The sequence below is a fragment of the Pongo abelii genome, chromosome 14 (assembly GCF_028885655.2).
Source record: "Pongo abelii isolate AG06213 chromosome 14, NHGRI_mPonAbe1-v2.0_pri, whole genome shotgun sequence".
NCBI lineage: Eukaryota > Metazoa > Chordata > Mammalia > Primates > Hominidae > Pongo > Pongo abelii.
This window is the reverse complement of record NC_071999.2, coordinates 8,348,143-8,364,373: the sequence shown is the minus strand read 5'-3', so window position 1 is coordinate 8,364,373 and position 16,231 is coordinate 8,348,143.

Below are 16,231 nucleotides of genomic sequence, written 5' to 3'. Positions count from 1 at the left end.
ACGTTCCATTCCACTTTCCATTCCATTTCATTCCACTAACCTTTCCAGATTCCATTCCACATTTCATTCCATTATATTCCACATTCCATTCCACATTCCATTCCATTCCCTTCCACGTTTCATTCAACATTCCATTCCATTAAATTTCACGTTCCATTCCATATTCCATTCCACATTCCATTCCACATTCCATTTTACGTTCCATTCAGCGTTCCATTCCACATTAAATTCCACCATACATTCCACTTTCCGTTCCACATTCCATTCCATTACATTCGATTCTACTCCACATTCCATTCCACTTTACATTCCACATTCCATTCCGCGTGCCAATCCTCATTCCTTTCCACGTTCCTTTTTACGTTCCATTGCACATTCCATTGCATTCCTTTCCTCGTTCAATTCCACGTTCCATTCCATTCCATTCAACTTTCCTTTCCATATTCCATTGAACATCCCATTCCATGTTCCATTCCATTTTCCATTCCACTTTCCATTCTACACTCCACTCGACATTCCTTTAGACATTCCATTCCGCATTTCATTCTATATCCCATTCCATTACATTCCACAGTCCATTCCAAATTCCATTCCACATTCCATGCCAGATTCCATTCCATTCCATTAAACATTCCATTCCACATTACATTACACGTTTCCTTCCACTTTCCATTCCATGTTCCATTCCACCTTCCATTCCTTTCCATTCCTCGTTTCAGTCCACATTCCATTCCATTGCTATCCACTCTCCTTTCCACATTCCATTCCACTTTCCATTCCACATTCCATGCCAGATTCCATTCCATTCCATTCCACACACCATTCCACATTCCATTATACGTTACACTCCACATTCCTTTTCACGTTCCATTCCACGTCCCATTCCCTTCCATTCCTCGTTTTAGTCCACATTCCATTCCATTCCATTCCACATTACATTCCACATTCCATTCCAAATTACATTCCCTTCCATTCCACATTCCATTCCATATTACATTCCATTCCATTCGACATTCCGTTGCACATTCCGTTCCACGTTCCATTCCACATTCCATTCCATTCCATTCCACTTTCCTTTCCAGATTCCATTTCACTTTGCATTCCATTCCATTCCACATTCCATTCCACATTCCAGTCCGTTACATTCTACGTTCCGTTCAACATTCCATTCAATTCAATTTCATGTTCCATTCCATATTCCATTCCACATTCCATTCCACATTCCATTTCACGTTCCATTTCACGATCTATTCCACATTCAATTCCACGGTTCGTTGCACGTTCCATTCCACATTCCATTCCATTCCAGCCATTCCACTCCGCATTCCCTTCCACATTCCATTCCTCATTCGATTTCACGTTCCATTCCACATTCCTTTCTACGTTCCTTTCTGCCTTCCTTTCCACATTCCATTCCATTCCTTTCGACGTTCAATTCCACATTCCATTCCATTCCATTCAACTTTCCATTCCATATTCCATTGAACATCACATTCCACGTTCCATTCCATGTTCCATTCCACGTTCCATTCCAGATTCCATTACATTCCATTCAACTTTCTCTTCCACATTCCATTCCACATTCCATTCCACATTATATTCCGTTCCATTCCACTTTCCATTAAACATTTCGTTCCAAATTCCATTCCACATTGCATTTCATTCCATTCCACAATCCATTCCAAGGTCCATTCTACTCCATTCCACATTCATTTCCACACTCCATTCCACATTATATTCCACAGTCCATTCCAAATTGCATTACACATTCAATTCCACATTCCATTCTCATTCCATTGCATTTCTTTCTACTTTCCATTCCACATTCCATTGCATTCCAATTAATATGTCATTCCACATTCCATTCCATTCCATTCCATTCCACATTCCATTAAACATTCTATTCCTCATTCCATTCCGCAGTCCATTCCATTCCATTCCAAATTCCATTCCATTCCAATCAACATTACATTCCACATTTCGTTCCATTCCATTCCACATTTCATTCCACATTTCATTCCATTCCATTCCACATTTCATTCTACATTCCATTCCACATTCCATTCCACTTTCCATTCCACATTCCCTTCCATTCCATTCCTGTCCATACCACATTAAATTCCACATTAAATTCCACATTCCACTTTCCATTCCATGTTCCATTCCTTTCCATTCCACATTGCATTCCATTCCATTCCATTCTGCTTTCCATTCCATTCCATTCCACATTCTTTTCCAGATTCCCTTCCATTCCTCTCCACATTCAATTCCATATTCCATTCCATTCCATTCCACATTTCATTCCATTCCATTCCACGTTCCATTCCACGATCCATTCCACATTCCATTCCACGTTCCTTTCCACATTCCATACCATTCCATTCTACATTGCATTCCATTTTCCATTCCATTGCATTCCATATTCCTTACCATAGCATTCATTCCATTCCGCTTTCCATTCTATTGCATTCCACATTCTACTCCACATTCCATTCCATTCCATTCCACTTTGCATGCCACATTCCATTCCATTCCGTTGAAAATTCCATTTTACATTCCATTGCACATTCCATTCCGTTCTATTCCACATTCCATACACATTCCTTTCCACATTCCATTCCAAATTCCATTCCATTGCATTCCATTCCAAATTCATTTCACATTCCATTCAATTACATTCCAAGTTCCAATCCACATTCCATTCCACATTCCATTCCAGATTCTGTTCCATCCCATTCCACATTCCATTCCACGTTCCATTGCACCTTCCATTCCACCTTCCATTCTATTCCATTTCTTGTTTCAGTCCACATTCCATTGCATTACATTCCACTTTCCTTTGCACATTCCATTCCACATTCCATTCCACACTACCTTCCTTTCCATTCCACATTCCATACCACATTCCATTCCATTCCAATCCATATTCCGTTGCACATTCCATTCCACGTTCCATTCCACATTCCATTCCATTTCATTCCACTTTCCTTTCCAAATTTCATTCCACGTTCCATTTCATTATATTCCACATTCCATTCCACATTCCATTCCATTCCATTCCACGTTCCATTCAACATTCCTTTACATTAAATTTCACGTTCCATTCCATATTCCATTCCACATTCCTTTCCACATTCCATTTCATGTTCCATTCCACGTTCCATTCCACATTAAATTCCACCATACATTGCACGTTCCATTTCACATTCCATTCCATTCCATTCCATTCCATTCCACTCCACATTCCCTTCCACATTCCATTCCACATTTCATTCCACGTTCCATTCCACATTCCTTTCCATGTTCCATTCTACTTTGCATTCCACATTCCATTCCATTCCTTTCCACGTTCAATTCCACGTTCCATTCCATTCCATTCAACTTTGCATTCCATATTCCATTGAACATCACATTCTGCATTCCATTCCATGTTCCATTCCATTTTCCATTCCACATTATATTCTATTCCATTCAATGTTCCCTTCCACAATCCATTCCACAGTCCATTCCACAGTCCATTCCACATTCCTTTCCACATTCCTTTCCAGATTCCATTCCATTCCATTAAACATTCCATTCCACATTACATTACACTTTGCAGTCCACATTACATTCCATGTTCCATTCCACCATCCATTCCATTCCATTCCTCGTTTCAGTCCACATTCCATTCCATTGCATTTCACTCTCCTTTCCACATTCCATTCCACATTCCATTCCACATTGCATACCAGATTCCATTATATTCCATTCCAAATAATATTTCACATTCCATTCCACATTCCATTCCACCTTCCATTCCATTCCATTCCTCGTTTTAGTCCACTTTCCATTCCATTCCATTCCGCATTCCATTCCACATTCCATTCCACATTACATTCCGTTCCATTCCACATTCCATTCCATATTACATTCCATTCCATTCCACATTCTGTTGCACATTCCATTCCACGTTCCATTCCACATTCCATTCAACTTTCCTTTCCAGATTCCTTTCCACTTTGCATTCCATTACATTCCACTTTCCATTCCACATTCTATTCTATTTCATTCTACGTTCCATTCAACATTCCATTGCATTCAATTTCACTTTCCATTCCATATTCCATTCCACATTCCATTCCACATTCCATTTCACATTCCATTCCACAATCCATTCCACATTCAATTCTACGATACATTGCACGTTCCAATCCACATTCCATTCCATTCCATTCCATTTCACTCCACATTCCCTTCCACATTCCATTCCACATTCGATTTCACGCAGCACTCCACATTCCTTTCCACGTTCCATTCTAACTTCCATTGAACATTGGTTTCATTTCCTTTCGACGTTCAATTACTCGTTCAATTCCATTCCATTCAACTTTCCATTCCATATTCCTTTGAACATCACGTTCCACAATCCATTTCATGTTCCATTCCACGTTCCATTCCACATTCCATTCCATTCCTTTCCACTTTCCCTTCCACATTCCATTCGACATTCCATTCCACATTATATTCCTTTCCATTCCATATTCCATTCCACATTCCATTCCACATTCCATTCCACATTCCATTCGACCTTCCACTCCATTCCTTTCCACTTTCCATTAAAAATTCCTTTCCACATTCCATTCCACATTGCATTCGATTCCATTCCACAATCCATTCCAAAGTCCATTCCATTCCATTCGACATTCCTTTCCACATTCCATTCCACATTCCTTTCCACAGTCCATTCCAAATTGCATTACACATTCAATTCCACATTCCATTCTCATTCCATTGTATTTCTTTCCACTTTCTATTCCACATTCCATTGCATTCCAATTCACATGCCACTCCAAATTCCATTCCATTCCATTCCATTCCATTCCACATTCCATTCAACATTCCATTCCACATTCCATTCCGCAGTCCATTCCATTCCGTCCCAAATTCCATTCCATTCCAATCAACATTCCATTCCAAATTTCTTTCCATTCCATTCCACATTCCATTCCGCAGTCCATTCCATTCCATTCCACATTCCATTCCATTCCATTCCATTCCATTCCACGTTCCATTCCCCTTTCCATTAAATTCTATTCCACATTCCATTCCACATTCCAGTCCATTCCATTCCACATCCCTTTCCATTCCAAAACACATTTCATTCCACAATCCATTCCGTTCCATTCCACATTCCATTCCATTCCATTCCATTCCACGTTCCATTCCACATTCCATTCCACATTCCATTTCATTCCATTCCACATTCCACTCCATTCCATTCCATTCCACGTTGCATTGCGCGTTCCCTTCCACATTCCATTCCATTCCATTCCACGTTCCATTCCACACTCAATACCACATTCCATTCTACCTTTCATTCCGTTCCATTGCACATTCCATTCCACATTCCATGCCACGTTGAATTCCACATTACTTTCTATATTCCATTCCAGGTTCCAGTCTATGTTCCATTCCATTCCATTTCACATTCCATTCTACATTCTATTAAACGATCCATTCCATTCCATTCCATTCCACTTTCCATTCCACGTTCCATTCAATATTCCTTTGCATTCCATTCCAACTTCCATTCCACACTCCATTCCACATTCCATTCCGCCTTCCAATCCGGTCCAGTCCACATTCCATTACACAATCCATTCCACATTCCATTCCACGTTCCATTCCACATTCCATTAAAGTCCATTCCACATTGAATTCCACCTTCCATTCCGCATTCCATTCCATTCCATTCCATTCCATTCTATTCCACTTTCCAATCCATTCCATTCCACATTTCATTCCACATTCCATTCCGTTCCATTCCACATTTCATTCCACATTCCATTGCACATTCCATTCCACTTTCCAGTCCACATTCCCTTCCATTCCATTCCTGTCCATTCCACATTAAATTCCACATTCCACATTCCATTCCACTTTCCATTCCATGTTCCATTCCATTTCATTCCACCTTGCATTCCATGCCATTCCACTTTTCATAGCATTCCATTCCATTCCATTCCACTTTCCATAGCATACCATTCCATTCCATTCCACATTCCATTCCATTTTTTCCACATTCTATTCCAGATTCCATTCCATTCCTCTCCACATTCAATTCTATATTCCTTTCCATTCCATTCCAAATTTGTTTCCATTCCATTCCACGTTCCATTCCACGATCCATTCCACGTTCCATTCCATGTTCCATTTCACATTCCATACCAATCCATTCTACATTGCATTCCATTTTCCATTCCATTGCATGCCATATTCATTACCATTGCACTCATACCATTTCGCATTCAATTGCATTCCATTCCACATTCTATTCCTCATACCATTCCATTCCATTCCACATTCCATGCCACATTCCGTTCCATTCCATTCAAAATTCCATTTCACATTCCATTCCACTTTCCATTCCTTTCTATTGCACATTCCAAAACACATTCCTTTCCACATTCCATTCCACATTCCATTCCATTCCATTCCATTCCACATCCATTCCACATTCCATTCCATTCCATTCCACGTTTCAGTCCACATTCCATTCTACATTCCATTCTACGTTCCTTTTCATTGCATTCCACGATCCATTTCACGTTCCATTCGACAATCCTTTCCACATTTCTTTACATTCCATTCCACGTTCCACTCTACTTTCCATTCCATTCCATTCCACTTTCCATTGCATTTTCCATTCCACGTTCCATTCCAAATTTCATTCCATGTTCCATTGCACGTTCCATTCCACGTTTCATTCCTTTCCATTCCACGTTTCATTCCACATTCCATTCCATTGCATTCCATGACCCATTCCACCTTCCATTCCAAATTTCATTCCACATTGCATTCTGTTCCATAACACGTTCCACTGCACATTCCATTCCACATTCTATTCCACATAACAGTCCACTTTGCATTCCATTCCATTCCACATTCCATTCCACATTAAATTCCATTGCATACCACATTTAGTTCCACGTTGCATTCCGCATTCCCTTCCACATCCCGTTACACATCCCATTCCATATTCCCTTCCACATTCCATTCCATTCCATTCCACACTCAATTCAAAATTCCATTCCATTCAATTTCACATTCTATTGCACATTGCATTCCACATTGCATTCCATTCCTTTCCACATTCCATTAGACATTCCATTCCATTCCATTCCACATCCCATTCCACTTTCCATTGCATTCTATTCCACATTATATTCCACATTCCATTCCACATTCCCTTCCTCAGTCCATTACATTCCATTCCAGATTCCATTCCACCTTCCATTCCATTCCATTCCACATTCCATTCCACAATCCATTCCAATGCTTTCCACATTACTTTCTGCATTCCATTCCACATTCCCTTCCACATTCCATTCCATTCCTTTCCACATTCCATTCCACATAACATTCCACATTCCCTTCCACATTCCATTCCATTCCATTACACATTCCGTTCCACATTCCATTCCATTCCATTCCACATTCCATTCCACATTCCATTCCAATTTCCCTTCCACATTCCATTCCATTCCTTTCCAAATTCCCTACAACATTACAATCCATTACCTTCCACCTTCCATTCTACATTCGATTACATTCCTTTCCACATTCCACTCCATTCCATTCCACATTCCTTTCCACATTCCATTCCACCTTCTATTCTGTTCCTTTCCACCTTTCATTCCACCTTCCATTCCACGTTCCATTCGACTTTCCTTTCCACTCCATTCCACGTTCCATTCCAACTTCCATTCCAAATTCCTTTCCAATGCCTAACATTCCAGTCCTCATTCCATTCCATTCCATTCCCCATTCCATTCCATTACTTTTCTCATTCCTTCCTTTTCCATTCAACATTCCATTTCACATTCCATTCCACTTTCTATTCCACATTCCGTTCCCCATTCAAATCCACTTTCCATTCAATTGCATTCTACTTTCCATTCGACGTTCCCTTCCACATTTCATTCCACATTCCATTCCATTAGATTTCATGTTCCATTCCCTGTTCCATTCCATTCCATTCCACACTGCATTACACATTCCATTCCACATTCCATTGCATTCCATTCCACGTTCCATTCCACTTTTCATCCCACGATCCATTCGATTTCCTTCCATGTTCGATTCCACATTCCATTCCATTCCATTCCACTTTCCCTTCCACATTCCATTCCACATTCCATTCTTCATTTCATTCAGTTCCATTCCACATTCCATTCCACATTCCACTCCATTCCGTTCCACATTCCATCCATTACACTCCACGTTTCATTCCACATTCCCTTCCATTACATTACACATTCTATACCAAGTTCCATTCCAATCAATTATACATTCCATTCCACGTTTCATTCCACATTCCGTTCCACAATCCATTTCGCATTCCAATCCATTCCATTCCACAATCCATTCCATATTCCATTCCATTCCATTCCACATTGCATTCTCATTTCAATGCATTTCATTCCATATTCTATTCCACATTCCATTCCATTCCACATTTCATACCACATTCCATTCCATTCCATTCCACACTCCATTCCACATTCCATTCCTCTTTCCATTTCATGATCCATTCCATTTTCCATTCCACGTTCCATTCCATTCCATTTAATGTTCCATTCCATTCCATTCCACGTTCCATTTCATTCCGTTCCACATTCCATTCCTCTTTCCATTTCACATTCCCTATCACATTCCATTTCATTTTCCTTTCCTTTCCCTTCCATTCCATTACACATTCCTTTCCATTCCATTGCTCATTCCATTCCATTCCATTCCGTGATCCATTCCACATTCCATTCCACTTTTCATTCCATTCCATTCTATTCCACATTCCATTCTATTCCATTAAACTATCCATTCCGCGTACCATTCCACATTCCATTCCACGTTCCATTCCATTCCATTCCACTTTCCAAATCATTCCATTTCAAATTCCAATCCATTCCATTCCACATTCTACCACATTCCATTCCAAGTTGCTTTCCATTCCGTTCCACGTCACATTCCGCATTCCATTCCATATTACATTCGACGTTCCATTCCAATCTATTCCACGTTCTTTTCCATTCCATTCCACGTTCCATTCCAATTTCCATTCCACATTCCATTCCACATTCCATTTCACGTTGCTTTCCATTCCATTCCACATGGTATTCCACGTTCCATTCCATTCCATTCCGCATTCCATTGCATTCCATTCCACATTCCATTCTATCCCATTTCACATTCCATTCTTTACCTTCTATTCCATATTCCATTCCATTACAGTTAACATTCCATTCCATTCCACATTCCATTCCACATGCCATTCCACATTCCATTCCACATTCCATTGCACTTTCCATTCCATTCCATTCCACTTTCCATTCTATTCCATTCCACTTTACATTCCATTCAATTCCACATTTCACTCCATTCCATTGCATTCCACATTCTATTCCATTACATTCCGAATTGCATTCCATCCCAGTCCGTTTTATTCCACATTCCATTCCATTCCTTTCCTCTTTCCATTCCACATTCAATTCCACATTCTTTTCCACGTTCCATTCCATTTCATTCCACATTCCATTGAATTCCATTCCACATTCCATTCCACGTTCTCTTCCATTCCATTGCACATTCCATTCCATTCCACTCCATTCCACATTCCATTCCATACCATTCCTCATTCCATTTCACATTGTTTTCCATGTTTCATTCCATTCTATAGCAGATTCCATTCCATTCCATTCCTCATTTCATTCCATTCCATTGCATTCCACATTCCCTTCTATTCCATTCACATTCCATTCCATTCCACATTCCATTTCACATTACATTCCACATTCCAATTCTTTGCATTTCATATTCCATTCCCCTCCATTCCACTTTCCTTTCCTCATTCCATTCCAAATTTCATTCCACATTCCATTCCACATTCCGTTCCACATTCCATTCCACATTCCATTCCACATTCCATTCGATTTCATTTCATTCCACATTGCATTCCTTTAAATTGCACCTTACATTCCACATTCCTGTCCACGTTTCTTTCCAAGTTCCATTCCATGTTGCATTCCATTCCATTCCACATTCCATTCCATGTTCCATTCCACATTCCAATTCACATTCCATTACACGATCCGTTCCACTCCATTCCACGTTCCATTAAGCATCCCATTGCACATTCCATTCCACGTTCCATTCCACTTCCCATTCCACATTCCATTTCACTTCCCATTCCTTTTCATTCCACGTTCCGTTTCATTCCATTCCATGATCCATTTCATTCCATTCCACATTCCATTATACTTTCAATTACACATTTCATTCCACATTCCATTGCATTCCAATCCACATTGCATTCCTTTCCATTCCACGTTACATTCCGTTCCACATTCCATTACATTGCATTCCACATTCCATTTCGTTGCATTCCACATTACATTCCACATTTCATTACAATCCATTCCATTCCAATTTCCATTCCTCATTCCTTTCCACAAGCCTTTCCCCGTTCCATTTCATTCCACTCCACGTTCCACATTATTCCCTGCCATTCCACATTGCATTCCATTCCATTCCACATTCCATTCCATTCCATTCCACATTGAATTCGATGTTGCATTCCACATTCCATTCCATTCCATTCCACATTCCATTCCATTCCATTCCACATTCAGTTTCATTCCATTCCACATTCCATTCAACATTCCATTTCACATTCCATTCCACATTCCATTCCATTCCTTTCCACATTCCATTCCCCATTCCATTTAACGTTCCATTCGTTTCCCTTCCATGTTCCATTCCACGTGCCATTCCCTTTCACTCCACGTTCTATTCCACAGTCATTTCCATTCCATTCCACATTCCGCTTAACTTTCCATTCGACATTCCATTCCACTCCATTCCACATTCCATTCCACTTTCCATTCCACATTCCATTCCACTTTCCATTCCATTCCATTCCACATTTCATTCAACATTCCTTCCCACATTTCATTCCATTCCATTCCAGTTTCCTTTCCACGTTCACTTCCACGTTCCATTCCATTAAATTCCACATTCCATTTCACATTCCATTCCGTTCCATTCCACATTCATTCCACATTCCATTCCATTACATTTCATATTACATTTCACATTCCATTCCGTTCTATTCCACATTCTTTCCACATTCCATTCCACATTCCATTCCACATTCCATTCCACATTCCACATTCCATTTCACATTCCATTACACATTCCATTCCATTCCTTTCCACATTGCATTCCACATTCCATTATACGTTCCATTCCTCTCCATTCCACGTTCCATCCCACGTTCCATTCCACGTCCCATTTCTTTTCATTCCACGTTGAGTTCCACAGTCCATTCTATTCCATTTCACTTTCCTTGCTACATTCCATTCCACATTCTATTCCACGTTGCTTTCCGTCAATTCCACATTCGATTCCACACTCCATTCCACATTCCATTCCACATTCCATTTGATTCTTTCCATTCCAAATACCTTTCCAGATTCCGTCCCCCATTCCATTCCACATCGCATTTCATTCCATTCCACATTCCATTCCATTCCATTCCACTTTCTTTTCCACATTCCAATCCATTCCATTCCACATTCCGTTCCATTCCATTCCACGCTAAATTCCATGTTCTTGTCCACGTTTCATTCCATGTTCCATACCACGTTCCATTCCATTCCATTCCATGTTCCATTCCATTCCATTCCATGTTCCATTCCATTCCATTCCACTTTCCATTCCATTACGTTTCACATTCCATTCCACATTCCATTCCACATTCAGTTTCACATTCCATTCCACATTACATTCCACAATCCTTTCCACATTCAATTCCACGTTCCATTCCTTTCCATTCCACATTCATTTCCACATTTCATTCCACATTCCATTCCGTTTCATTCCACATACCATTCCACTTTCCATTCCATTCCATTTCACGTTCCATGCCATTGAATTCCACATTCTGTGCCACATTAAATTCCACATTCCATTCCACATTCTGTCCCACATTCAGTTCTACATTCCATTCCATTCCATTCCACACTCCATTCCAATTCATTCCACATTCCATTCCACATTCCATTCCACTCGGTTCCACATTCCAATACATTCCATTTCACATTCCATTCCATTCCATTCCACATTCGTTTCCACATTGCATTCCACCGACCATTACACATTCCAATCCGCATTCCATTCCACATTCCAATCCATTCCATTTCACTTTCCATTCCTCTCCATTCCACATTCCTTTCCACATTCCATTCCACATTCCATTGCACATTCCATTGCACATTCCATTCCACATTCCATTCCACATTCCATTCCACGTTCCATTCTATTTCATTTCATTCCACATTCCTTTCCTTTCCATTCCACTTTACATTCCACGTTCCTGTCCACGTTCCTTTCCAAGTTCCATTCCACGTTGCATTCCATTGCATTACACGTTCCATTCCATGTTCCATTCCACATTCCAATTCACATTCCATTACACGTTCCATTCCGTTCCAGTCTGCGATCCATTCCACATTCCATTAATTTCCATTCCACGTTCCATTTCCTTCCATTCCATGATCCATTTCTTTCCATTCCACATTCCATTATACATTCCATTTCACATTCCATTCCATATTCCATTCCATTCTAATCCACATTGCATTCCTTTCCATTCAACGTTCCCTTCCGTTCCACACTCCATTACATTCCATTCCACATTCCATTTCATTGCATTCCACATTCCATTCCACATTGCATTACAGTCCATTCCATTCCACTTTCCATTCCACATTCCATTCCACATTCCATTCCCCGTTCCATTCCATTCCATTCCGCATTCCATACTATTCTCTGCCTTTCCAAATTTCATTCCTTTCCATTCCACATTCAATTCCATTCCATTCCACATTGCATTCGACATTGCATTCCACATTCCATTCCATTCCTTTCGAGATTCCATTCCATTCCATTCCACATTCAGTTCCATTCCATTCCACATTCCATTCTACATTTCATTTCATTCCATTCCACGTTCCATTCCATTCCATTCCACATTCCATTCCACATTCCATTCTATTTCATTTCATTCCACATTCCTTTCCTTTCCATTCCACTTTACATTCCACGTTCCTGTCCGCGTTCCTTTCCAAGTTCCATTCCACGTTGCATTCCATTGCATTACACGTTCCATTCCATGTTCCATTCCACATTCCAATTCACATTCCATTACACGTTCCATTCCGTTCCAGTCTGCGATCCATTCCACATTCCATTAATTTCCATTCCACGTTCCATTTCCTTCCATTCCATGATCCATTTCTTTCCATTCCACATTCCATTATACATTCCATTTCACATTCCATTCCATATTCCATTCCATTCTAATCCACATTGCATTCCTTTCCATTCAACGTTCCCTTCCGTTCCACACTCCATTACATTCCATTACACATTCCATTTCATTGCATTCCACATTCCATTCCACATTGCATTACAGTCCATTCCATTCCACTTTCCATTCCACATTCCATTCCACATTCCATTCCCCGTTCCATTCCATTCCATTCCGCATTCCATACTATTCTCTGCCTTTCCAAATTTCATTCCTTTCCATTCCACATTCAATTCCATTCCATTCCACATTGCATTCGACATTGCATTCCACATTCCATTCCATTCCTTTCGAGATTCCATTCCATTCCATTCCACATTCAGTTCCATTCCATTCCACATTCCATTCTACATTTCATTTCATTCCATTCCACGTTCCATTCCATTCCATTCCACATTCCATTCCACATTCCGTTCTATTTCATTTCATTCCACATTCCTTTCCTTTCCATTCCACTTTACATTCCACGTTCCTGTCCGCGTTCCTTTCCAAGTTCCATTCCACGTTGCATTCCATTGCATTACACGTTCCATTCCATGTTCCATTCCACATTCCAATTCACATTCCATTACACGTTCCATTCCGTTCCAGTCTGCGATCCATTCCACATTCCATTAATTTCCATTCCACGTTCCATTTCCTTCCATTCCATGATCCATTTCTTTCCATTCCACATTCCATTATACATTCCATTTCACATTCCATTCCATATTCCATTCCATTCTAATCCACATTGCATTCCTTTCCATTCAACGTTCCCTTCCGTTCCACACTCCATTACATTCCATTCCACATTCCATTTCATTGCATTCCACATTCCATTCCACATTGCATTACAGTCCATTCCATTCCACTTTCCATTCCACATTCCATTCCCCGTTCCATTCCATTCCATTCCGCATTCCATACTATTCTCTGCCTTTCCAAATTTCATTCCTTTCCATTCCACATTCAATTCCATTCCATTCCACATTGCATTCGACATTGCATTCCACATTCCATTCCATTCCTTTCGAGATTCCATTCCATTCCATTCCACATTCAGTTCCATTCCATTCCACATTCCATTCAACATTTCATTTCATTCCATTCCACGTTCCATTCCATTCCATTACACATTCCATTCCATTCCATTCCACATCCGATAACTTTCCATGCCACATTCCATTCAGCATTCAATTCCACGTCCCATTCTACATTCCATTTCACTTTCCATTGCACGTTTCATTCCATTCTATTCCACATTCCATTCCATTCCATTCCACGTTCCATTTCATACCATTCAATTCCATTCCACATTTCATAACAATCCGTTCCATTCCGTATTCCATTCCTTTCCTTGACACATTCCATTGAATTCCTTTCCACATTCCATTCCATTTCAGTCCATTCCATTCCACATTCCATTGCACATTACATTCCCTTCCATTCCATATTCCATTGCATTCCATTCCACATTTCATTCCACGTTCCATTCCACGTTCCATTCCTTGTTCCATTCCTCGTTCAATTCCACGTTACTTTCCATGTTCCCTTCCATTCCATTCCAGATTCCACTGCACATTACACTCCATTCCATACCATTAACTTACATTCCATTCCACATTCCATTCCACCTTCCATTCCATTCCATTCCACTTTCCATTCTGCATTCCATTAAATTCCATTCCACATTCTATTCCATTCCATTCCACATTCCATAACTTTCCATTCCACATTCCATTCCTCATTCAATTCCACGTTGCATTCCACATTTCATTCCACATTCCATCCCACGTTCCTTTCCATTCCATTCCACGTTCCATTCCATTCCACATTCCATTCCACATTCAATTCCGCTTACCATTCTATATCATTCCACGTTCCATTCCACGTACCATTCCATTCTATTCCACGTTCCATTTCACATTACATTATGTTCCATTCCACATTCCATTCCACATACCATTCCACATTCCATTCCACAATCCATTCCACATCACATTGCATTCCAGTCCACTTTCGATTCCACATTCCACTCCATTCCACTCCAAATTCCATTCCATTTCAATCCACTTTGCATTCCACATTCCATTCCATTCTCTTCCATATTCTATTCCACATTCCTTTCCACATTCCATTCCATTCCATTGCACGTTGTATTCCACAATCCATTCCATTCCATTCCTCGTTCTATTCCACGTTCCATGCCACATTCTTTCGCACATTCCATTCCATTCCATTCCGGTTTCCATTGCCGGTTCCACTCCACATTCCATTCCACATTCCATACCACCTTCTATTCCATTCCACATTCCATTGCATTCCATTCCATTCCACATTCCATTCCACATTGCATTCCATTACATTCTATTAAATTGCATTCCATTCCACATTCGAAACCCTTTCAATCCTCTCAACATTCCATTCCACCTTCTATTCTATTCCATTCCACATTCCAATCCATATCATTGCACATTCCATTCCATTCCATGCCATTCTATTCCACATCCCATACAATTCCACTGCATTCCACATTACATTCCTTTCCATTACACATTCCATTCCATTCCATTTCCCATTCCATTCCATTCCATTCCACATTCCATTCCCATCCATACCACCTTACTTTCCACGGTCCATTCAACATTACCTTACATTTCATTCTATTCCATTGCACTCCATTCCACATTCCGTTCCACATTCCATCGCTTTCCTGTTCACATTCAGATCCACTTTCCATTCCACATTACATTCTACTCCATTCCACATTCTATTCCAAATTCCATTGCATTCCTGTCGACATTCCATTTCACATTCCATTCCACATTCCATTCCAAG